General features: G+C 40.9%; 1 pseudogene; it reads left to right on the top strand.

The window, feature by feature from the left end:
• The first annotated feature begins 352 nt into the window (after positions 1–352).
• On the top strand, positions 353–26,529 carry LOC130873529 (vacuolar protein sorting-associated protein 26A-like; annotated as a pseudogene).
• Positions 26,530–27,263: the final 734 nt, after the last annotated feature.

Below are 27,263 nucleotides of genomic sequence, written 5' to 3'. Positions count from 1 at the left end.
AAGAGGCTGAGATTGGGGCATTTATTAGCTATAAAAATTCTCTAGATATTAACTCCCTCGTTTCTTAATGTGGCCTCTGGTCACTGTATTCCACAAAAAAAAGGGGTGTGGTTTCAGGAAGCGGCTCACTGACTGGTTATGACTCCAAAACTCTGCTTCAGTACATAGCACACCACTTTCCTTTTGAAAGGGATCCTCCATGTTTGGGGGACCCCAGGAGACAATTTTAAAAGTGGAAACTAGATTTGTGTTTGTTGCAAGGCCCAGTTCTACTTCATGTGCACTCTACAGTGAGTGATCCGAGTATGCAGGTGCTACCTTTTAGCAGCAACTGCACTTTACAGGGGGAAACATGAAGAGCCCAGCTGGCAATCTAGTCCGCCAGGGCCGAGGAAAAAGGCTTCAGCGCCCTCTGCAGCTGATGGCGCATACGTGCAGGTGACTATGTCCGAGTTTAACCTGTGGATAACCTGTGGGTTGTGTCTGATACTAAGACATCTATCTTACTAAAATTGAATTTGAATTAGTTTGCAGGAAAACATGTTGGGGATTCCGTCAAATTTTAGATTGAAGTTGGTTTAGAATAAAAACTGTTGTTAAAAGATTTTTTTTAAAAAAAACAAAAAGTCAAATTTGTCATAGAAAATGTTCTGCTTAGAGCCTGCTCGTGAGAATTTAAAGATAGAACCGTGTGGGCCACAGATAGGCACAGCTATTGCTAGTACTCCATCAGGTTTTGCTTATATTGTGTTGGGGGGATTGTGGGTGCACATGGTGTGTGTGTGAAGGTCAAAGAATAACTTTTGAAAGTTGTTTTGGTTCCTTTTTTCCACCACGTGGAGCTCCAGGACCAAACTCAGGTAGCTGGGCTTGGCAGCCACCGCCTTTACCCACTGAGCCACCTTACCAGCCAAGGTAGGGGATTTTAATAGATGTTTTTAACCATTTAAGTGCTTGGCATATAATTCAGTTTTTTTGTCTTTCATGCTCCCGAGTTTCTATTTTTCTTTTGACTGTTAAAACCCCCACTTCTATATAGACATCTTTGTTCTTATCACTTTCCGTAGAACTCTTTAATCCTCAGCAAGTCCTTCCTCCCTGGAGTGCTGGGTTTATGCAGACATTCAATTCTGAGGATCTTCGGGGCATAAGAGATTCTCATGCAAACATTAGTAGTGTTTGGGATAGAGGCTCATCCATAACCACTAGAAACCAGCACTAAATGTCCAACCCTCGGTGTCCTCTGTTGCATTCTGGGAGGGGCCACTAAGAGGATACAAGGGCCACTAGTTGTCTTTGCAGCAGAGGAAGAACGTTAGCCACTTCTCAACTATAAATTCTGTGTGGAAGGCACAAGGCAAAAACAGAAGACATTCATGGCTAGGACATGAACATCCCGTTTGGACATCCAAAACCAAATAGCAAGGAATCTTGCTACAGTCATGCATGTTCCCCTTCAGGAAAACTGACTCCCTAGAGACTGTTGTTAAACCTGGAAATACTAGCCTATGAACACACACACACACACACACAAACCTGTGTGATGTCCCAAGTCCTGTATTTGTAGTGAGTCTGAATGACAGTAACTAAATATTCAAAGCATTGGAAAGCTGCAGGAGAATGACTATAAAAGAAGGCATCAGAAAAGACAAAGTCCCTCATTTGATTTCTCCAGGGCCTTCTATGGGTTTCTTTGTGTTTCTGATTACTATAGGAACAGACATGAAGCCCAGGAGTTTCCAACATGAGGTCCAACAGAAAATACCTGTGACGTTTCCCGTGTGTGAGTGTGTGTGTGTGTGTGTGTGCTCATGCATATATCCTAGAGTGTAGAGACCAGAGGACAGCCATGGGTGTTGATCCTCAAGAAGCTATCTACTTTAACATGCTTTTAAAGATAGAGTCACTCATTAGGAACTCACTGATCAGGCAAGGCCAACTGGCCGGTGAGTCCCTGCTTTCTCCTTGTCTCTGCCTCCCCAGTACATGGATCACAAGCATGTGCCTCAACACCTAGATTTTCCCCTGGGTTCTGAGGACTGAACTCAGGGCCACAGGTACTGTAGCATACTGACTGAACCAACTGTCTCCACAGTGCCGCCTTGTGAGGTGTGTGTGTGTGTGTGTAAAGGTAACACAGATAGAACCCAACTCTATAAATTGGGATTTCCAGAAGCAAATGCTGGGAACTGACAATGCTTTCAGCTTCCTGAATCCAAATGATGTTATCTCAAGTACGTGACCCTTTGCTGAAGGAAGAAAGAGAGGAAATAGAGGAGAAGCCAGCGTGTTTTCCCCACAGCAGAAAAGCAGCCATCACTCGAAGTTGTCAGTTTCCTTATGTGTATGTATTTGGTCATCTTACTCTAGCTGAGCTGGGAGCAGGGGTCAGACATCCATGGAACAGTTCAGTGGTTTTTAACCTTTAGTCTAATTACACTCATTCAGAGAGTTAAAAAAGAATGTCTGAATGCCTGGCTCCACTCCAGAAACAGGAGTCTCTGCTCTCTGTCCAGTCGGGTTTGACTGTCAACTTGACACAGCCTACAGTCACCTGAGAAGAGAATCTTTATTGAGGGGTTACTCAGATTAAATTGACCTATAGACATGTCTATGGGGAACTGTTGTGATTGTTAAGTGATGTTGGAGGGCCATGGAGCATGATTAATAAAGACTCAGAGAGAGAAATTGGGGTTCAACCTTCAGATCCAAAAAGCAAAGCAGCTAGCCATTGGCTCTTACCTCGACCTCAGTCTGAAATGGCAATCCTCCAAGGAATCTCAGAATGAGACTGTGTCTGAGCACTGTCTCCTCCCATTTTATAATCCTCTCTAGGGCTGGGATTAAAGGCGTGCACCACTGGGATTAAAGGCATAACCACCCGGTTTCTATGGCAACTAGTGTGGCTATTGAGATTAAATGTGTGTGTTACCACTGCCTGGTCTGTAAGGCTGACCATCCGGGCTGTTTTACTCTCTGATCTTCAGGTAAGCTTTACTTATTAAAATACAAATGAAATGTCACTGCAGGGCCCAGCCCACTATGGGCAACCCCACTCCTGAGCAAGGCCTCCTGGATTATATAAGAAAGCTAGTTAGGCATGAACCTGGGAGTGAGCCTGTAAGCAGTGTTCTTCCATGGTTTCTGCTTGAGCTCCTGCCCAGTCTTTCTTCAGTGATAGACCGTGAACTGAACGTGTAAGCCAAATAGACTCTTAGTTATTTTTGGTCAGAGCGTTGCATCACAGCAACAGAAAGGAAACTAGAATACATTCAAAAGGGTCCCAGGGTATTGATTGGTATTCAGATGGGGGGCCTGGATGTGGGTATCCATCACAGAGGTCCCACTCTTCAGCCTCTGGGTCAGAAGCGGGGTTCTGTGCCTCCTCATTTCATCGTGCTCTCGCTTTGCTATTTTAAATTTAGTATCTGAAAAACAAATCGAGCCTCAAATGGACTGACCTTTCCACTGATGTATCTCACCTAGATTAACAGAGATGATTAACTAATTTATATTGGAATTGTGCACTTTCCCGTTCACATTTATCAACTCTTAAATGCTTGATTTGGTGGTGCAATTTAAATTTTTTATTATTACCCTTTAAATCTGAAGAAATAGCTTCTGTCTAATTAGTCAAACTTACATATTCAATTAATAGATTCATTATAGGCTAATGAATACGGAGGCAACACAGGGGCAACATCTGCTTGCCGTGTGAAGCTCAAACTTTTCAGTTACAGAAGAGGAAGCAATCTCTTATGTGACTGAAACAACATGAACTTTCCATTTGAGAAAGCTCAGAGATGGCTCCCTTTTTGGAAGAATATGGGAATCAGAACTGAAAGAGAAACATATCTGAAATATATTTTGACCCAAAAATATAGTCTATTTTGTCATTCTAAACAATCACAATTTTTCTAATGCAAATTTTTAAAATAATATGTGCTCAGGAAAATACATATATGAGTACACAATTAGTATCATAAATTAAAAATCTTAAATACTTTATTTTACTTTGAGTGTGTGTGTGTCCTTGGACATATGTGTAAGTATACCTTCTGCTCTTGAAGCTGTGGCGGTTAGAAGAGGGTGTCAAATCTCCTGGAACTGGAACCCCTGACTGCTGTGAGCTAGCATGTTGGTGCTGGGAATCGAACCCTGGTCCTCTGGAAGAGCAGTGCATGCTCTTAGTCACAGAGCCATTTCTCTGGCTACAAATCAAACATCTTTAACTGTGGTTTGTATTAGGCTCATTCAAAATCATGTGATTTTGCAGTTTGAAGCAGGTGTCTTGGCATTATCTGGGAAACTAGACGCTCCTGAATTCAGCTGTGTTTGGAGGGCAGCCAGTTCAGGGAACTAAAGTGAACTTCCATACATGTCTAGTTGGTAGACTCTTGGCTTCTTATTTCTCTGGCCCTAAAGAGGTCATCACTTGCAGTAGCTATGAAAAAAAAAATCACCAATTTCAGGAAAAGCAGATAAGGGCTGGAATTCACTTGAAAAGCAGCCATAGAGGGCATCAAGACTGCCGGGTGGGGAAAGTACTGACACAATCTGTGGTGTCCTCCGTGTCAAACCAGGACTGATGTGTCCAGGGGCTGAGGAGATAGTGTGGTTGGCAAAACAACAGGGTGTGATGGCATGCAACTGTAATCCCAGCGCTGGGAAAGCGAAGATGGAGGATCCCTGGGACAGGACTTCCTGGCTAGCCAGACTAGCCCATTAGGTAAGCTCCAGGTTCATGTTAACCTCTGGCCTTCACACACAACTACACACACACATACACATATGTACACACATACAAATACACACATATAAGCACAAAAAGATAAAATTCATCTCTTAAGTATTTCAGAATAGCTATATAGCACTCTACTGAGAAACAAAATAGCTTTGTAGTTCTTACATGTACACAGATACTTGTATTTCTTTTTTAAATATATTTTTTGTTTTTAAAAATTAAAATATAATTATATCATTTCCCTCTTCTCTTTCCTTTTACTTCCCCTTCCATGTAACTTCATACTCCCCCTTAAATCATGGCCTCTTTTTCTTTGCTGTTGTTACATATATGTATAAACACATGAATATAAAAGTACTTGTTCAGTCCATTTAGTGTTGCTTTTATATATATGATTTCAGGGATGACCACTTGGAATTGGATAATCAATCAGGGGGTCATCCCGAGTGGTATCTAATTCTACTCCTCTCAGCAGTCCTCAGTGTGTGTAGTTCTGTGTGTAGGGAGGGCCCCATGAGAGTTCCCCTCCACAACAGCGTGGCTATTGGTCTTGTCATTGTTCAGGTTCTGTTTAGGCGGCCATTTTTTTTTTTTTTTTTTTTGGTTTTTTTTTTTTGGTTTTTTGAGACAGGGTTTCTCTGTGGTTTTGGAGTCTGTCCTGGAACTAGCTCTTGTAGACCAGGCTGGTCTCGAATTCACAGAGATCCGCCTGTCTCTGCCTCCCGAGTGCTGGGATTAAAGGCGTGCGCCACCACCGCCCGGCTAGGCGGCCATTTTGTTGAGACTTTATGTAGCTTCCCTGTAATTTCTAGAAGACACGATTTCAAAGCATACTTCTGGTCGTCTGACACAATCTTTCCACCCACTTTTCCAAAATGTTCCTTGGGCCTTAGATCCAGGAGTTGTTTTGTAAATGTATCTATTGGGTCTGAGTACCCTACAATCAATTGTTCTCCGCATTTTGACCAGTTTTGGTTTCCTTTAATATTCTCTGTCTGCTACAAAAGACAATTCTTTGGTGAAGGATGAGAGCTACACTTAGAGCAAACTCATTTCTTAAGTGCGAAGTTCCAGTGTCCTGACTAGAGTATCAAGCGTGTGTTTACCAAATATCTAAAAATGAATGACTGCAACATACGTGAGCTTGTGCTGGAAGGCTTCCTATATGCTTAGCTCTAGTAGCTAAGCCCACGCGTGGGCAGGTGTTGAATCAAACTTGATCATCAGTCTTCAAAGTAAGTACTATTTCCCAGGGCTGGAGAAATGGCTCAGTCATTAAGAACACTTGCTACACTTGCGGAGGAGTTGGGATTTGTAAAGGGTCCAGGTTTGATTCCCAGAATCCACCTGTAGGCACACAACCACTTTTAACTCTAATTCTAGAGGAGAGTCCTCTCTCCAGCCTCCTCAGGCACTGCACACACTGAACCACTGCAAGTGGTTCACAGACACACAAGCAAGTAAAACACCCATAAGTATAAAACAAAAAATATTTTTTTAAAAAGTTGATGCAGGTTCTAAAGAAGAGAGGATTCAGTGGGTAATTTTATTTCAACACATTTGAAAACTAAGGCAAAGCAATAACTACATAGAATGTATAACTTTACCCAAACTGATCCAAGAAGAAATAGAAATTTGCCTTACTGTTAAAGAGATAAGATTAGAATTATAAAACTCTGATTTGTGTCAAGGGAAACTCCTGGTCTGTGATTAGTTCCATTAAACATTCAAGGCAGATACTCTTCCTGGAGAACAGATAGCTCACATTCTAAGTTTGTCCTAATCCTGATACCAAAACCACACTATAAAGGATGAAGGCTATATGTAGGTCAACCTCACTAGTGAATACTGTTGAGAAAATAAATCACACATGCAATATTAAGACACTCGAGAGAACAAATCCAAAGAATCATGAATAAGAATAGCTCTTCCAGGAAAGCAAGGCCCACTTAAAATTAGGAAATCAGATTGTGAGAGAAACACTATAAGCAGATCAAAAAAAAAAAAAAAAAAAAAACCACATGACCTTCTTAGGAAGTACACGAGAAGTTCTTAATAAATGTCAACACCCATTCATTATAAGAAAAAAATAGCAAATAACTAAGAAAAGGGAAGTCCCTTAATCTTAAAAATGTTTTTTCCTTCAAAAGTGCATAGAGTAAACATGACACTTAAGGAAACCCTGTGTTTTGCAAGATTTAGAGAATGATCATAATTTTGGTTTTAAATGAGTAAACCAAAACTAAAAGAATAAATAGCAAGCATCAGGTACGTAGACAAACAGAAAAACAGGAATAGATAAGACAGCAAAACAACGTTAAGTTGAATGCCCAAAACATCCAACAAAAATTGACTGAGAAAGACCTGTTGAGATAGCCAGAGTATCTGGCAAAGAAGAGTGTCGCCTTAGGTGAGACTTCAAGAAAAAGAACAAATAACTAAGATAACAGCATCAAAATTAGGCAAGGGCTGGCAAATATCCAGTAGAAATTGATTGGGGAAGTTGAGACAATGGGGTAAAACTCCTAATTTACAGCACCCTTTTGACCCCACACGGATAAGCTTCCCATGGCTGAATGTTTGACCTTTTTTCTACTATAGCTCCCTGCATGCCTTGGGATTAACAACAGCCCCCTGTTGGAAACGGTTTACCGTCCTGCTGCTCTCAAGGACAGGATGTTTCCACTCTGGCGCTGTTTTGCTATTCTTTTACCCTCTCTATCATTGAGTTAGGGGAATCCAGGTCATTGATAGACAAGGGGTCTTGAAGGACACTTGAGGCAAATATGCTTGAAATATGGGGGAGAAGAATCAACCCCACTTCTAGAGCGGGGTTCTCAGTGAGCTCGAATGGCACATGATGATTTACCAATATGGTGTACATCAGAATCTATATTTACTTTATGCATATAAAGTTTAACGACATAAATCTGTAGTTTCATATATATATATATATGTATATACATATATATGTTGATATGTTTGTTCAGGTAAACTTGCATAAGTTAATAAGAGCAATAGTAAATATGAATGGAATAACCAAGCATGAAGGCTCCTAACTGTAATTCCAGTACTCAGGAGGTAGAGGCAAGAGGATCACACATTTGAGGGCAATTTGTATTAAGAACTTGCCTCAGGAAAAGTAATTTAAAAGGTGTGTGTGCTGCCAGACATGATGGTGCATGTCTTTAATTCCAGCACTCAGGAAGCAGAAGCAAGTTGAGCTCTGTTGAGTTCAACGTCATCCTGGTCTGCATAGTGAGTTCCATAGTGAGACCCTGTCTCAAATAGAGAGAGAGAGAGAGAGAGAGAGAGAGAGAGAAATTAAAATGTACATCTACCTAAATATATGGAAAATATAATATTAATTTACATAAATTACATGTGTATTTATATAGATTATATAAGCATGTTTACATAATTTATGACATATACATATTTATGTCATATACTGATAGGTAATTAGACATGTATATTATAGATGCAAATAGCAACAAGTTTCTTTTGATTTGCTTGACTGATTCTTTCACTAACTAGAACTTTCCCTTTGTCTTGTTTTATTTCATTGGCTATTATTTATCATTTCAATGTGAAGAACCAGTTTTCCACTTACCTTTGGGACTTTTTACAAATTTACCTCTGAATTTTCCTTTCTGTTTCATTTCTTGAACTTTCTACCATCCAGGCAGAAATCAGGCTTATTTTGGGATGTCCTTCCAGTTTCCTCCTTGTTGTTTTCATGCCTTTTCTCTGATTTTATATATTTTTGACTCACCATGACTTTTACCCATGCAACTGGTTAGCATTTTTGTGAGACCTATTTGTTTCTTGCAATTTCTAATTTTTTTGTAAGGCCTGAAATTACATTCTTCTGATCTCATTTTGCAAATTCTTTTAAAAGTAATTAACTTATTATTTGATATGCATGTGTGTGTATGTCTGTATGAGTTTGTGTGTACCACAGATTGCAGAATCCCTCAGAGGCCAGAAGAGGTCACCATGCTACCTGTAATGGAGTTACAGAAGCTGTGAGACACTGTGTGTGCGCTGGACACTGAACCATGGTCCTTTTAGAGCAGTAAGTACTTTTAACCACTGAGCCATTTCTCCAGCACCTATTCTTTAGAACGTCAACATCTCTTTTGAACCCGTACCATTTTCAAAAGTCACTTCTTCTCTGGATGCTTATTTTATTGAACTCATAATTCTACCAAGTTTTTAAATTATTTCTTTCTTTTACTTATTTGTTGACAATTTCACATATGTACATGTTGATCACACCCACCCACATTTACTAAGTTCTGCTTGAAGCGGTTGTGGGTCTGCTTCTCTGACTGACTCTATTTTCTTCTGAAAAGATTTCTCCTGGATTCTTGACTTCTAGGGTATAAAAGTGACCTCAGAATTGAACCATGGACTTCTTTTCTTTTTTGATGCACATGTTTTTTCCAGTCTATGACCTCAGTGCAAACTGCATTTAAAAGTTTTGCAAAATAGTCCACGTGGGGGCGAGAGAGAGCTTGGTTGAAATCGAATGCAGCTTTGCAGAGGCCGGCCAGCTTGCTCTCTCCCCAGAAATCTCACTACATTTTGTTGCATAGACTTCTCCCTAAAATGTCCCTATCTAATTCTCAGACTTGTATTTTACCTTTTGCGGCAAACGGAAGCTTTGCTGATGTGATGAAGGTAAAGATCTTGAGATGGAGAAGGTACCCTGAAGTAGCTAGCATAGTTCTTAGAAAGTCCTCCGAAGGGGGACTCTGAAGAGAGAGGAGCTTGATGATCACAGCAGATGTTGGAGCCATGTTCTCTGAAGATTAAAGAAGGGACCAAGAGTCAAAGAAGGCAGGTGGCTTCCAAAAGCTGGAAGAGGCAAAGGGATTCATTGTTTCTTGGATCCTCTAGAGGGAACAAGGCTCTGTAAAAACCTTGATTTTATCTTGGGAAAATACATTTTGGACTACTTAGCTCAGACCTGTAAGAAAATAAGTTATGCTGTTTTTAAACCACCAAGCTTGTGAAAGCAGCAAGAACTGCCGTGCCTGGCTGCCAGTCTGTATCTTCCACCTGGAATGATATTGGTGAGAATCCTTAGGTTTGGGTTCCTGTGCTCCATGATGTACGCCCCTGAAGCAGGAGAGCTGGGTGCCAGTCCGGAATGCCCCAGACTCAAATCTTCTGTACATTTTCTTCCTTACTATAAAAAAGGTTTTTAAATTAGAGTGGGAGCTTATGTCTCTTCCTTGACTGGTTACTATGAAATACTTTACCTTACCCACCTAATTTTCATTTGTTTCATAAGGGATTGGGGGATTCGGTGACATAGTCTCCCAAGCTACTATATTTACCCAGAATTCTTTATTGTCAATTTTCCCCCCTGAACTCGAGTTTGTTTGTTTTTTTTTGTTTGTTTGTTTGTTTTGTTTTGTTTTGCTCTTGACTCTTCTTAAAATCATGAATTAGGAATTGCCCAAAATTATCTTTTGGAAAAAAAAATCTACATTTTCTTTTTCTATTTTTACATGTGTGTGCTGTATATGTATGTGCTATGCGTGTTTGTGCGTGTGTGGATGAACAGGTGCATGCATGGGTGCATATGTATGTGGAGGCACAAACTTGATGCTAAGAATCATCCTCATTCACTCTTACATCTTATTCAGTGAGGCAGGGGTTTCCAATCAAATTCAGAAGTCGCTGATATGAAGAACAGTATGACCCCCTCTTTCTTCTGAGATTTAAAGTACATACATGGGCCCACACACCCACCTGACATTTACATAGGTTCTGGTGAATATGACCCAAACTCTGATCCTCACACTTCATGACAAGTACTTTAACCATTAATACACCTCCCCAGGCTCCTCTAAAGAAGTCTATTTTTTATGACATTTGCACTAATTATACAATTCTTGTTTTTTAAATAATAAAATATGTTCATAGGACTGTTTTATTTTTTTAAAGATGCCTATGTTTAGTCACACTTAACATTTTCAATAAAAACATTTATTCTTATTATTTTTAATAGTCTGTGGTGTGTGTCTATGTGAAAGCCTAGTCCAACTGTCCACTCTAGGCTCAGTTTACTGCACTGCTTTGATCCTGTGGGCCCCACTCTAAACTGAGACATGAACCAATGCAAACAGTAGTGGGTATCTGGTAATGGAGATTGGCAGTAGGAGACACAAAATACAGAGCAAATTTTGGAGAGCCAAATCTTACAACAGTGTGGAAAATGGGATGGGAGTAGAAGAAAGCTAGACCCATCAGAAGCTAGATCCAAGTAGGAAAGTGGGAAAGCTCGATTTTAATCCATCACAATGGAGTTAGAGAGAATTTCTGTGGGAATTCCTTCAGTCAATAGCCCTTAAGATCCAGCCCACTTGGGTGTGGTCTCATACTACAAATGCAGCCATAAAGCTTGCATTCTCTCTCTGTCTCTCTCTGTCTCTCTGTCTCTGTCTCTGTCTCTCTCTCTCTCTCTCTCTCTCTCTCTCTCTCTCTCTCTTCCCTGCTGGATTCAGTTCCTATTTCCTCACCCATGCAGAGGACTGTGATCTGTGAATCTATCCCTAAATAAAGAACCCTTTATTATACTCAGTTTTGAGCTAGTGTGGGAATACTTTATAGTGTCCGTCTTCATCTGGTGCCCACGTGAATCCCAGCTCCACACCTACCAGGACTGTCCCAAAAAGGTCTAAAAGGTCCACAGCCCATAATATCTCCCATCCCCACCTGCCAGGCTTGAATTCACCTACTAAGCAATTTTTGTCAAAACCCTGCCACAGTGGAGCTACCATGAGGTGACTAGCAATTTTCCAAACTCATGCAGACTTCTCCCCCTTTTCCCCTGACTTTACAGAGACTTGTGCAGTTTCTGGTTTGTGTTCCCTGCTTGAAAGCTCTGAGTTATTCTGGTCACAAAAAAACAAAAAACTTTCTCCGTGTATGGAATTGATTTAATTGCTCATAATTTGTCAAGCAAAGCAATTTGTCAGTATTTAAGCAGGCCCCAACATGGAACTGAGCAGGACTGTTCACGCCATACTGGTCAAGTCTCTCCTCAGCCAGTCGCACCTCTCTGTTACATGTCTGAACTCCAACACCTGCTGATCAATAAAGATTATTACATCTACAATTTACTGCAATCTAATAATGGAGGTAACTTTATTTGAGTAATAAATAAATCAATGAATTTGAAAGTTATATAATTGCAGACAATATTACCATCCAGGAATTTAATAACCTTTTTGCTTATACTATAGATGGTATTCTGCAAGGCTTATATGGTTTTTCTGATATATCCATTTATTGGATATTGGGACTTAGCTTTGTTTTTTATATTATATCCTGAAGAAAATGTTTTGATAACAGAGCCAAGAAGCAGGCACTTTTAGAAATGATACAGTCTTTATAGACTAATAATGAACAGCTAGCTGACAGAATTAATACCATTGAAAATCAAAAGTTAGCTAAAAAATTAATGCCATTGAAAAGGATAACATTAATTTGACAGACAAAATTCAATCCATGTCAACATTTACTGAGAAATTATCTGAAAGGATTAATACTGTTGAATTTGACAGTCAAAATCTGCTAAAAAGTTATGATAAGTTAGCAGATAGAGAATATCTCTAGGAAGGAAATCTGCACATCTTTCATATGATATCCAAGGATGAGAAGTTATCCTTAATGGAAAAATTTCATACCTTGGAGTCATATGTGCAGAATGAGGACCAGAGGCTAACTGACTCAATGAAATCATTAGAAATATTCAAAGATCAAGAGATTCAGGCTTTACAAAAGACAGTGGTAAAAAGATTTGAAATGATTGAAGAAATTATAAGAGCTGATGAGCAGGGAAAGAAGATACAAGGAAAGGATTTAACATCACCAGTACCTATTAGAGTCAGAGATAATTTACCAAGGGTTTTAGCTTCCTACCCTGTAATCAACTCTGGCAAACCATCAAGTTCTAAATGCCCCAAATGATCCAAAGAATGTAGATGGAAACCTATAGGTATGAATGATCTAAAAAAATGAGCAAACAGTCATATTTTATGGCTTACATTTACCATTTGTTAGGGAGGTGGTGAAGACATGGACTTCCAGCAATAAGGCTACCTCACTTGATTGACTTCAATTAGCTTCAGCAGTCCTGGAAGACAGGTTGCAACTACTGTAGAAATGTTATTGGCAAGAAGAGGCAAGAATTTTAGAACAACAAGGAAAAGCAAAAGGTTTTGAAGCTTCCCAAGATCAAATTCTTGGCAAGGGCACTTAATGCTGACTCATAGGATCAAACCCTTTATGATGAACACATCTTGCCCCTTTAAATGCTTGGGACAGGATTCAAGAACTAGGATAAAAGAATTGAATCATATACCAGGTTTAACACAGCCAAAGAAAACCTTTAGTGACTTTTTACAAAGATTAACTAAGGTTGTACAAACAGGAATAACAGACCCAGAAGCTAAACAAGTACTATTGAATCTCTGGCTTTTATGCCAACTTAGAATGAAAAAAGATATTTGGGTCTTTAAAGGTTTGATCAGCATCAATGGATGAATGGATCCTGCATACAATGAACATTGAGATATTTGACTATAATACTGAGGCTTGGGTAGAACAAGCAATTTCCAAAGGTATTAGGAGACATCAAAATGCCAAATGTTTTAATTGTGGTAGAATAGGACATCGGAGAAGGGATTATAGACAAGGAATTCTTAGAAATAATGTCTTCTCTGGGAATGGCAAAAATAGAAAGTCTCAATCTTCTGGACTATGTAGAAGATGTAGCAAAGGCCAGCACTGGACCAATGAATGCAGATCAACAAAAGACAGACAAGGCAACCTGATACCATCAGGAAACTCCTTGGGGGGCCTCAATTGGGCCAGTCATTCCCAGTCACTGTGGAGGACATGTCTCACCAGGAAAATGAAAAAATCTATTGCTTGCTATAAAAAACCATGCTGTTCTGGATGATGGAATAAACATGGAGGACGAATCAAAAATTCCAATAGGAAATAGGAAATGTATATTTTGGCAGACTTCTATGAATGATCAAAGACCAAGCTAAGAATGCATATAAATAACATTGTAATTGGAGGATTACTGGACATAGGTGTGTATATGACTATCATTATTCCAGAATCTTGGCATCCAAATTGACCTCTTTAAGAGGCAAATGTTCAATTCCTAGGAATAGGAATACTATCTCAAGTGAAACAAAGTATGAGATAGGTTGAATGCATAGGGCTAGAAGGACAGAGAGGAATGCTGAGCCCATATGTGGCTAATATTATAGTGAACTTATGGGGTCACAACCTGCTTCAGCAAAGGAATACACAGATTAACATTCCTGCAATCCCAGAAACATGAGTTTCTGGGAAGGATATTATAAGGTAGTATAACAAAAGGTCACTATCCATTCAGGCTGTACAAGAACACAAAAGAACCAACAAACCTTCAGAGGTACAATGACCCTACCTTTAAAATGGTTAACTGAGGAACCAATATGGGTTAAACAATGGCCTTTAACAGAAAAGAAACTAAAGACTTTAGAACAACAGGTACAGGAGCAACTAGCTGCTCACCATATTGAAGAATCAACCAGTCCTTGGAATTCTCCTGTATTTGTTATTAAAAAGAAATCTGGAAAATGGAGAATGGTGACAGATCTAAGTAATTCAACCTATGGGCCCTCTACAATCTGGAATTCCTTTGCCTTTCCTATTGCCTAAAAGATGGCCTCTTATAGTTACTGATTTAAGAGATTGTTTCTTCACTATACCCTTACAGGAAAAGGACAGAGAAAAATTTGCCATCACAGTGCCTACTTATAATAATTCTCAGCCTACTAGGAGATATCAATGGACTAAATAGAGAACCCTTTGTTATACTCAATTCTGAGTTAGTGTGAGTCTACTTTATAGTATCCGCCTTCAGAGAATAGAACAAATTCTAGACAAATAAAGGAGACAAGACAGTTTATTTGTTGATAGGACACATACACTGTGTTTGCTGGAGAGTGACATTAATGATGCTTCTGTTGAAGCCCATGGCAACACAACTCATGGATATGGGGGGTATAATAGGAAGATCCTCATCTAAGAAGAAGATGAACTCAGTCTGAGGATCAGGAGGTTGAGACATTCTTAGGACATTTGTGTAAGGATGTTATCACCGTATTACAGAAACAAAAGTAGAGGGTAAAGATGATATTTCTAAAAAATTTAGTGGTTTTGTTTAGAGGAGGTGTTTCTCTGTATTGCTTTGGCTAGCCTAGAGCTCAGAGATCTGTCTGTCTCTGCCTCTCAAGTGTTAGATTAATTACATCTACCATCATGCCCACCCAGCTCAAGGATTAGACTATGAAGGAATCAAAAGCACAAGAAATAGAAATGAGTCTGCAAAGTCAGTCCCCTTTTCCTGTCACAGAGAGGCAGGAAAGAAAGGGCTTATGAAAAAAAGTCATCCACAAAATATTATTCCTAGAGAAAAGATAAATGTAGTTAAGACCAGAAGGAGGAAAAAGTGGAGAAGTAGACAGTGAAGGAGTTCTTGTCAATCACAAGCTCTCCTGGGGATTCTGAAGAGGAGCTTGGTAGAACTTGCCTAAGCACTTAGATCAAAGCCATTCCTAATGCAGGAGAAGAGGAAACTACACAATGAGTGCATTTCCAACTCAACACAAACAAACAGCATTATAAGCAGAGTACTTTTCCCCCTTTAAAAATGCCTACATTGGGTTTGAAGAGATGGCTTAGTGGTTAAGAGCACTGGCTGCCCTTCCAGAGAACCCAGGTTAGATTCTCAGCACCCAGTGGAGACTCACAACCACCTGCAGCTCTATTTCAGGGAACTGATGCTGTTTTTTGCTTCTGCAGGCATTGCACATGTGTGATACACACACACACACGCAGACAAATACTCGTGCACATAAATAAAAAATTAATATTAAGATTTTCACATTGCTCTTCTTTTAAGTCTCCTATAAAGGAAAATATTTTCATTGCTTTAAAGTGGTTGAAATAAAAGTAATTTTTCATTAAGTGAAATAATTATTCTCCTATAAACATTTTTCTTCTTTAAGTGATACAATAGAACACATTCCAGAATAGCATTATTGGATGGCAGACAAAACACTCAAATGAAGGTCACAGTGTCTTTAAAGGGTACAGAATTGCTTTCTGGCAGACATGAGAGAAGGATCCACTCAGAAGCTCCTCCAAACACTCAGAGGCATGCATAGAAACTTTGTCCCAGGAATGTTTACTCCTCTTCTTCCAACAGATGAATGGAAATAATACATGATTACTCTCTGGATCAAAGTGTCTCAAGTCTTTAAAGGAAAACATTATGGATGGGAAATGATGGGGAAAAACAGTTATCAACAGTCATCCAGTGGCAGAGAGGGGTGGGGTGAGAGGAGAGGGTACTCTTGGCGGGGCAGCAGTGTAAAGCTGTAGAGTTAGGAGTGCAGGGTATTAGTGACTTAGGATGTCCCAGCTGGGAGAAACTAGAGATGAGATGAGAGAGATAAACCACAGTCATTTGGCTGAAAACCTGTAAGGCTGGGTACAGATATGGGCTGATCTGATAAGGAAGAGGAAGTCCTCAAAAATTTAACAGGGGATTGACCAGGTAAGAGTTTGAGATTGAGAGAAGAAAAAAAACTGCCTGGGTTGTTGAAGACTGTTAGGAGAAAGGCACTTCACAAATTTGGGGCATGGATTGTCATGACACATTGAACAATGAATGGCCCCTCAAAGATCCCAGGCTCTAATTTATAGAGTTCATGAATGTTATTTTATGCCAGCAAGGGTCATGGTGGTGCAAATATGGTTAAGTTAAGGAAGTTCAGATTGGGAGAGTAAACTGGGTCACAAGAGAGGGGCCAGTGAGTAAGTACTGAGTTGTGGGAGATGTGAAAACCTAGGACTCCAGTCCCACAGGGAACAGGTCACAAACCAAAGAAGGCAGCTGGCCTCTGGAGGCTGAGAAAGGTGAGGACTGGAATAACTCTAAGATGAACAGCCTTCTAAAGACGATTGTTTCAGAATACTTGAAGATACTAATGAAAATTATTAGTTTGCAAAGAAAATGTATATATTATGCAAATGCATGATGTCTTTAAAGTGATATTTAAAGTGATAGTAGAAGTTTTATAAGTCCACTCACAATCATCTATGGGCATTCTAGAGAATATCTGGATCCCATGCTTAAAACACCTTGGAGCTGATAGATTATTTCAGTGTATACTTAATGCATATAACAAAAGTCTAAACTGTATTGATGAGGTAAGGAAAGTGGTGTAAACCTGAGTTATTATAGCAGAAGTTCAATACCTAACATGAGAACAAAGTTCTATCAGTGTTCACTCCGGGTTTTGAAACCTGGGGGAACAAGGGAACAGGATTGTCAGCAAGAAATGGAGAAGGTGAAGGATTGGGAGCAGGCTCCATCAGTAAAGATAAGCATAACGACCTGTGACCAGACCCCCAGAAATCACACACGAAAAAGAAAGAGCTAGGCATGTTTGAGTGTGCATAGAACCCCATCTGGGAAGCCAGAGTCAGATGGATTTCTGGAGTTCACTGGTCAGCCAGCTTAGCCTAACTGACAAGTTCTACGGTAGTGAGAGCCCTGACTGTAAACTAACAGAAGAGATGGGCAGATTCTTGGACCAGCACTTGAGGGACAACACTCTGGCCTCCACATGCATGCATACACATCAGAATGTGTACTTCCACACAAATGCACACCTTCATATACTTGCACTCCCATTCACAAGTACCACACACACACACACACACTCACACACACAAATGGAGACGATGGAAAGACAGACAGGCAAGTTTGCAGGGAAAAGACAGGGGTTAGAATTCATGGTATGGCAGCCACTGTGAGTTCAGAATCAAATTCTGAACTTCCCAGGCCTTGGGATCTTGTGGTGGGGGATAGAATATGAGGAAACTCAGAGATGAGAGATGAGGGTCAAATAGAATGACTAAAGTGTAGCCAACAGCTCTGTTAGTCAGGAGCTATTTTGCTAGCAAGGAACAGAGTGGGGCCAAAGGGCCTGGAGTTGCATTTCACTGATCCATCAGAAGAGGGCGTAGCAAGCATTCTGGAGGAAAGCATGGACTTGGGGTTTGGAACTGCCTTGATGTGGATCAGGATTTATCCAATGCTGTTCATTCCAGGTAGACAACAGGAAGCCTATTTCCAAGTCGTTAAATGCAGTGACCGAGCTGGCCAGAGGGCTCAGTTCTTAAGAAACCTTGCTGCTCTTCCAGAGGACCTGAGTTTGGATGCAGATCTTTTTGTGGTAACGTGGCATGGCATGTCTCTAGTTTCCTAGGACCTGTGAATGTAATACACTTGGTACTTTTTCTGAGTCTGTTTTATGCCTCCTTTCATGTCATCATCTGCCTGACTATCATATAAAGGAACACAGAATGATGTTTATGAAGTGACTTTTGTGGTGCCTCATGGTGCTGAGTGGTGTCTGCATGGGGTCAATGGAAAACAAGCTTAACCTATCTAATCACATCTGCCCTGTATCACACGCCAAGAGGGTGTTACTCGAAACCATTACTACTCATCTGTGTTGTGAAACTTCTGAGGCATGATGTTGTCATAAAGGAAAGGGCTGTTTGGAATCTAGAAAAAGTACTGACAGAGAGGAACACTAATGTGTGGTAGTTACTAGGTGTCCTATAAATGATGATAGACATTCCATTTGCTACTCAAAGCTGGCCTCTGAGGTTTACATTAGAATAATCTCTTTTGCACAAATGGGGAGACTGAGAGACAAAGATGGTAATTCCCTACTGAAAGTTTCCTGCCTACTAAGTGGTAAAAGAAAAATAAAAATTCAAGGTCTCTAACTCTGGGGTCTTCAAGCTCAACCCTGAATTCTAATCTCTCTCAAGAATAAGGAAAATATTTTCATCACTGCTTGCCCTGAGTGCCAAGTCATGACCAGGGAACTGGTTCCTTCCATGGGTAGGTCCCCAAAGTTAATACAGGTCATAACACAATCAAGCCAATGTCTGAATCTCCTCCAAGACAAAATGATGAGGGTAAAGATGTTGGGCTTCAAGTTACAAAGGGTTTCTTGGTTACATAAGAAAAGGAATAGGAACTGTTGAAATTTATCTGGAAGACAGGTGTGAGGACCAGGACCATCTAAAGCAAGGGAAGAGACACAGGGTGAAAACCTGGTTTAGAAAAGGGGAGTAGGAATAATAAGGAGTCCCAGGATAGAAGGCATCAACTTTGGAAAGATGTATGTAGAATCAAGAAGGAGAGCCCATGCTATAGAATATGAAGTAATTCCTTCTTTTGGAGGGAATAGCCTTTAGGTAGAAGGAGAAGTTTGGTTATAAGGTTTTGAGGAGCTGATGAAGGCAGCCAGTTCTTTGGTCCAGTTCGTGTTTGCTAAGATTCCAAGATTCCTCACCTGTATGATTCCCTGCCAAGGATGCATGTCCAGGTGCCAACAGGAGTAAAACACCTGCCTGTCACACAGTAAACTGAAAAGTAGGCATTTGGTTATAAGGCAAAGTGAACTTGGAAGGTGAGTCATCTTCCAGGACCTTTGTTTTTCTTCCTGCCTTCTTCCTCCTCCTCTTCTCTTCTCTTCTCTTCTCTTCTCTTCTCTTCTCTTCTCTTCTCTCCTCTCCTCTCCTCTCCTCTCCTCTCCTCTCCTCTCCTCTCCTCTCCTCTCCCCTCCCCTCCCCTCCTCTCCTCCCCTCCCCTCTCCTCTCCTCTCCTCCCCTCCTCTCCCCTCCCCTCCCCTCCTCTCCTTTCCTGTCCACTCTTCTCTTCTCTTCTTCTCTTCTTCTCTTCTTCTCTTCTCTTCTTCTCTTTTCTTCTCTCTCCACTCCCTTTTCCTTTCTTTCCTCCCCTCCCCTTCCCCCCTTTTCCTATTTTTACTTTGAGTCAGGGTCTCCCAATGGATCCCAAGCTGTCTTGAAACTTAATCTGTAACCCAAGTTGGCCTTGGACTTTTGGGTTTTTTTTTTCTTACTTTTGTTTTTTTTTTGTTTTGTTTCTTTAATTAATTAATTTATTTATTAAAGATTTCTGCCTCCTCCCCACAACCGCCTCCCATTTCCCTCCCCCTCCCCCAATCAAGTCCCCCTCCCTCATCAGCCCTAAGAGCAATCAGGGTTCCCTACCCTGTGGGAAGTCCAAGGACCTCCCACCTCCATCCAGGTCTAGTAGGGTGAGCATCCAAACTGCCTAGGCTCCCACAAAGCCAGTACGTGCAGTAGGATCAGAAACCCATTGCCATTGTTCTTGAGTTCTCAGTGTCATCTTTATATATGAGGCTATCTCAGACTTTTGAGAGACGGAATTACTGCCATCTTCCCAAGCATGAAGACAACATATTGAGTCTCAGTCAGTTCCATTCAATCAAAATCCTGCTTTCAAAGAGAGTCGTTTTTAGTACACAATATTTCTTTTTATTCTTTGATGTAAGTTTAACATTGCTTGATGTAAATTCCGTACATTTATAAATGTATTTTGATCACATCCACCCTTTCCCACCCTTCCCCCAAACCCTCTTCTACAAATCCCCTCCAACTTCATCTCTCCACCCCCTCCTCCTCCTTCACTCACTGAGACCTGAAAATTAGTGCTGCTTGCATGTGAATAGCTGAGGGGCCCATCCACTATCAGTGGCCACACCCTGACTCTCCCTTCTCCAGGAGCCTTCAGCTACCACTGGGTCCTCAGATTGGGTTGAGGGTTTGTGAACCCCTCCTCCATCCATGCTGAAATACTGAATGACTTGATCTTGCTCACAGCTGCTGTGAGTTAATGCAATGGCCGAGGCATGTGCAGAAGTCTGCATTTCACACAATGCTCCTCCCCATCCTTTGTCTCTTACATTCTCTCTGCCCCCTCTTTCCTGATGTTTTCTTAGTCTTGAGTGTACATGATGCTATAGGTGACCTACTTAGGGCTGAGAGCTGATTGTCACTTCTTCCATAAGAGAGTTTTTCAGACTTTCATTACCATCTTTATAGGGGCCCAAAGTTGTAGGAATTCTATATACTAAGACTTATTTCACTTACTCATAACTAATGATATTATATTCCATAACATTCCAGAAATCTTCTATTCTCCTTCAGTTTCTTCAGGTTCCCCAAGTTTCACTACAGGTGAAGTCTATTTTTGAAGTAAAATATTCGGGAAATACTTTGCTCTATTTTTCTCTATCATACATACAAATGCAAAAGCAACCTCCCAGTTCTTCTTTCAACTAGACTTTTGGCCCTGACCTGCCTACTGTCCTTGAAGGAAACCAATGGACAATAGTTCTAGAGGGAAGAGCTAGGGGAGGGATTTGTGTTCAGATCCTGACCTCACCACAAGATGACTGGAAGTCACGGGGTCTTTATGCCTTTGTATGGCAAAGTGGGTAGGTTATATATACAAAGAACCACCTTTCCCACCCACCCCTAATTCTGTGACCTTATTCATTTATCTGCAAGAAAGTGGGAGTGTTAATAAGTTAATTTCTTTGGCAACAACTTGCCAAATGAAGTGGCTGGTACCTAGCAACCAGCTGGTCCTCATCTCTGCTTCGATTTTACCCTAAGTTACTTGATAAGATAGAACTTGTGTACATTCACCAAATTTGCCAAGACCATGTTCATGAAAATGCTAAGTGGTAGAAGAGAAATATTTGTCTTGGGCTCCAGGGCTGTTTTTCTTCAATCTCCTGTGCCAAGGACCTAGTGCTAAGTACATAGTCACTCAAAACTTAGTCCATTGTGGTGGCGCACATCTGTACTCTTAGTACCAGGGGATGCTGAGACAGGAGGATTTTTAAATTTAAGACCATGTAATTAACCCTAGTTTAAAATGTTTATCAAATGTTTGTTGAATTGTACAAAATCAATGGAGAAAATGAAAATAACAAATCACACTGTACAAACAGCATAGGCAATATGTCCAGTCAATGTGTTTCAAGACAGCAGGTCAGACCACTTTTAAGGTATTGTTTACAATTTTCCATGTACCAAATATAAAACATCTTTAAAGTTACAGGAAAATGTTCATATGAGGATACTTTGATAACCATTTTGAAGCAAACTGATTATAATGTTTTCTTTATTGTCCTTCAAAAACACACCAAATGTCAACAGTCAAAAAGGCTTTGATATCATGGAACAAACATGCACTGGGGAGCCTTGCTTCATTTGGTCAACATGATTTCCCTTAAACAAATTCTCTCTGTGCAAATGTTCATCATCTTTGAACCCAAAAGATCAATGGCTAAAGCTTGGGGGAGGGCATGAAAGGCCTGGATCTAAGGATGCTCTATTTATACACACAGTAGCTCTGACTATGTTCCACTCAGATACCTCAGTCGAAATGAGTTGACTTTTAAAAGCTTCTTAACTGCCCATGTGATCATTAATCGATGACTTTTCTATTCGTCAATCCATCTGGGAAAACTACTAAGCTAAGTGGCGATGGGATTAACCACTTGGAAAAAATCTATCTTGGGTCAGCAATGAAAAACTTCAGCAGCTAAAATCCTCAAGCCCAAGATCTGAGTTCAATTCCCCAGGACCCACATGGAAAGAACTGACATTGAAAATTGTCCTCTGACCTCCACATGTGTAGGTTACATGACACCAAATGAATAAAATGTTCAAAGAAAAAAAAAGGATGTTAAAAAAATAGTTATCTGAATAGATAGGGCTGGAGTCTTCAGATTCTGTGGATTAAACGTGAAGATGTGCATAGGTTTCTTACACAGCATCTGTCCATCAGAACTATGGAATTTCAAGACACACCTTTGGCTCTCAAAGACAAAGGTTTTGCTGTCAGACTCAGTGCTGTGCACTGAGTTTCTGTGTCATGATCCATTCAAAACTACATTTTGTTTCCAGGTTTCTGGAGGCCATGGAACTGTATTTTCTACTTACTTGTGAAGTTAATGTTTTGATTTGTAAAATCGCCCTCTGTGATTTCAGACGAGTAACACTTTCCCTGCATTTATGTCTCAGTGTCTTCAGAAAGACAATGGGGAGCCACGGAATGGTCCTCAGGAACGGATGTCAGGTCTTCTCTGAGGACAAGATAAGGAGTCACCTACCTGAGAAATACATAGGTGACCTCTACTGTTTCTTTCTTTCCATCATTTCACAGCAAGTAAGCCATTAGGAGAAGAGCTCTAAACACTGCTCCTTTGTATGTAATGACCCCACAAGAAGTATAAATTGTCTGTATAGAAACTTCTAGAAGAAATGTGTTCTGCTGTGGAGCTTTTATTGGCCCATTGATGTTATATGTGAGTGATGGCAGGACTGGAGAGTTAGCCCAGGGGTTAGGACAACTTCCTGCTCTTGTAGAGTGCCTAAATTCGGTTCCCAGCACCCATACGGTGGCTCACAACTACCTGTTAACTCCAAATCTTGGGGATCTGATGCCCTTTTCTGGCCTCTGAGAGCACCGAATGCTTGTGTACATGCACTCAACACACTCAAATAGACACATAAATAAAAGTCACAATTTTTTTTAAAATGATTAGCCAGGAGACACTTACTTGCTAGAACAAGGAGCTCCCAGGCTCCCGGGACTGGAGTGAGGGCTAGCAAGCACTCAATAACCAGCAGAGATTGAAGGGGGAATCTCCCCATTGGCAGAGCTCAGAAAACAAGCAATGAACTCATGGTCCATCTGCTGAGCAATCAGGAATGCTCTGCTTAGCTTCCCAGCTAGAGAGAGGCAAGGGGGTGGGAGATACATGGAAATACTGGGGAACAAAAGTCTTACTTGGATCTTTTCTAGTTCACTGTTAAAGTGTGAGGCATGAACACTCTATTTTGACTCCCCACCTTAGTAAATAATTTGGGTTCCTCTCATAATAACATGGCAGTCATAGTGCTAAGTGCCTTGCCGCTTACACTGACTGTTATGGTCATGTACTGATGTCCAGCTGTGTGCCTTTGTTATTTTGCTAGTTTGTTATTTTGAAGGCAGGAATGCAGTGGCTCACTCCTGGCCTGTGTGACCAGCTGCATGCCATCAGGAGAAGCACATGATTGGGCCTGTGGAATCAACACAGGCCTAGAGACGCGTACTGGACAAGCGTGTGGCCCTGGTCTTACTCTCACAGTGAGCTTCAGTTCTACTCAAGGACTCTTTCCCCAATTTTGTGTATTTATTCTACAAATAACACAGTGATAAAGAAACTCTGAAAGTACGAATTAAAATCCATTTATAATTCCAGGTTTCCTTTCAGGTTTTGCTAAGTGGGATTTCCTCGTGTGTTTGAGCAATAAACAGTAGGAGATTGGGCTCAGGGGTCCGAAGACTGCAGTCGGAATCCTCACGCACTCATCGTCCTGCAGCATGGCTTGGGGCAGGTCACTGCTCTTGCCTGTCTTCGGTTTTCTCACTCTTAAAGAGCGGGGTCTCTTCTCTAACCCAGCATGTACCTGTGGAAGTTCTGTGTGCCATGGGCATACTAGGTCCTGAGTGAATGGTGAATGCCAATTCTAACCTTCAGGCTCTCACAGTATAGTAGGAAACACAGACAAATAAGACCTTGCCTCTTATGCTTGCCTTTTTGTACCTTAGAGGATTGTTTTGGAGTCTTAACAAGATACTTCTTGAAAATGTATGATAAATTGTGATGACCTATTTTGTGTGTGCATGCATACATATGTGTACCTATGTGTGCATATTCATGTGAGTGCATGAGTATGGTATGCATGTAGAGGCCAGGGGACAACTTCTAGTGTCTGACCTTTCTTTTCTTTTTTCCGTGTTTTTGAGATCATGACTCTCACTGGCCTAGAGCTCACAAATTAGACTAGGCTGCCTGACCAGTGAGTCCAAGGGATCCAGCCCATGTCTCCCTCCCCAAGACTGATTAAAAGCTTATACTACCATACTTGACTTATTTTTTTTAAAACATAGGTTTGGGGAATTGAACTCATATCTTCATGCTTGCAAGTCAAGTTGCATGTCAACTTTATCCACGGAGCTATTACCCCCATCAATGAAGAGCTATTTTTAGAAAAATACTTACAAATTGGTCTTCTGTGAATAATTTCATTGTGAGATGTTCTGTGTCTTCCCTGTAAACAAAAGATCTATAGTTTTTATATATAAGAATGTAGTTAGATCTGTATATATGCATGTGTGTGTGTGTGTGTGTGTGTGGTTTATGGACTTTCAGTAAAGTGGGGTGGTATTTCTGATGCAGAATGTTTGGCCCAGCTCTGTAGAAATGCACAGGGTTCTGTGTTGCCTCTTCTCAAAGGCATATCCATCTCTCATCAGTCTCAAAGAGACATAATTTCTGACCAGAGATGCAGATAGGAAGACCTCAGGATAAGGAAATGACAAGATATTGTTGACAATAGTCAACAAGCCCAACTGTGAGGAGCTTTACAAGCAGGCACAGCTGAATTCATGGAGTGGCTATTTGTCTGAGTATAGTGAGTGCTAGGCAGCAGGAGTTTGTTGTCAATGTTATGGACATGGTTTTTGCTTTTTCTTTGTGTGTTTTGTTTGCTTGCTTGTTTTAACCTAAGCTAATGTCTAAAAGCTTATTTCTGGGATTTTGTAAGTACCCCTGTGCCAGAGTTCTTGGGTAAAACAAGCTATATCAGACTGTCCCACAGCTGAGGAAATCCTGAAGAGGGATAGCCTCTGAAAAATGGGAATGTCACAGCATCTGTCACAAGCCACATTCACACCAAAATCTTATCAGTAGTGTTGGCTTCAAAACCCATTCCCAAGGTTGAGAGCTCTCCTGAAAGGAAGCTGAGTGACATGGGCACCTAGTGGTGGTAACAGTGAATTCTCTTGGAGCCTTTTTTGTCCTGTTTGTGAACTCGATGTTGCCCTTAATCATGGGGAAGCCAGAAAAATGGCAGCAGTGGAAACTGAAGAAGGCAAAGTAGAAAAACACTATCCCTTCTATAATGAAGGATCTGTTTCAAGAAAGGTAGTCCTGCCTTTCAGCATCCTGGAAAGAGGCTAGAGCAATAAGGAATTAGGATTGAATTTGTAGGTCAAATTGAACTTTTCAATGACAAGAGTAATACTCATGAATCACAATCCTAGCGTCAGCTTTACCCAGAGAACTGACTCAGAGCAGAAGTTATGATCTGGGATTTATCCAAGTGGAAAACCATGTGAGTCATACATCAGTACCAGTGTCCGCCTGAGGTATTTTCTTAAGGTGATGGTTGTGAGGAGGCTGGCAGACTTAGTGAAAGAGTGAAGTCTTATTGTTCACCAGCTTGCTACCTAGCCTGATGTCAACTCTGCTAAAATGGAAGTGGGCATTGAAGACTGTCTGCACATAGATTTTGAATATACTAAGTCAAAGTATCATTTAAAGCATGTGATCCTTGGAAAGCTTTACTTCTTATCAGTGAGAATGAAAACACAACACACGGAGTTACAGCCGACCAAGAAAAAGACCACAGGAATTGGAGCCAGCACCATAACAGAAACAGAAACAAAGGCTAAGTATGAAGTAATGGATGGAGCAGCAGCAAAAGGAGAATCTATTTCCATGGCTGTTCTTAGCAGGGTATGACCCATTTCCCGCAATGAGGGGTGTGAATAAGAAGTTTTCAGTAAGGTGCTCTTTGAACCTCGGCTTGTTTGTGAGAGACAACGGGTACTTCAAGCAGCAGATCATCCTGCAGAGAAAGCACCCGAGGAACTGAGAAAGCAGAGGATGGACTCTCACCAGCAATTTGAATTTCCAGGATCACAGGCATCCTGAGATGCGAGCAAAACAGGACAAAGCAGCAAGAACAAGAGCTTTAGCCAAGAGGTGATGCTCAGCAGGTTAAAGTTGGTCGCAGCACGGGGAATGACCAACTCCATGTCTGGCAGTCTTCCTTGTCCTAAAGTGTTGCGTGTGTTTTACAGTATGACCAAAGAGTCTTTGTGGGGGGGGGGTGGAGGGAAGGGGGACCTTCCCAAGTTTGATTTGGGTTCAACTTATTGTCAAGCATCTCTTGCTGTGAAAAAGCTGTGGCAAAGTTCATTAACTCATACAGTGCAGGTTCCCTTGAGCCCTTTAGGCCACACCAAGAAACATGAAACAGCACTGCTATTTTTGAAGGAACTGAGTGCATTATACACACTATCTGTATGTACCTGTTCACACGTGGGGAAATAAGGAGCTGGACCTAAGGGCTACATGAGTAAGTCAACTTAAAGAAGATTCGGGTCTCAGCATCCATGTCAGGCAGCTCACAACCCTCTGTAACTCCAGCTCCAGAGCACAGGACTCTTTTACTGTCTTCCATGGGCACTACACTCACATGCACATACACCACAATACAACATGCAGAGAGACATAATTCAAAATAAAACAAAATTTTTAAAAGGAAGAAAATGGTTTTAGTTATCAAAAGGTGAGGTGAATAGGGTTTGGACAGGAAGCCTAGCAGGAAGATAACATTCTAGTTGAAAAGTTATTATCACAGGCAGGAGTTCATAGGCAGAAGT

This window comes from Chionomys nivalis, chromosome 4 (assembly GCF_950005125.1).
Source record: "Chionomys nivalis chromosome 4, mChiNiv1.1, whole genome shotgun sequence".
In the NCBI taxonomy this organism is placed as follows: domain Eukaryota; kingdom Metazoa; phylum Chordata; class Mammalia; order Rodentia; family Cricetidae; genus Chionomys; species Chionomys nivalis.
This window is presented reverse-complemented; position numbering and strand designations above follow the sequence as displayed.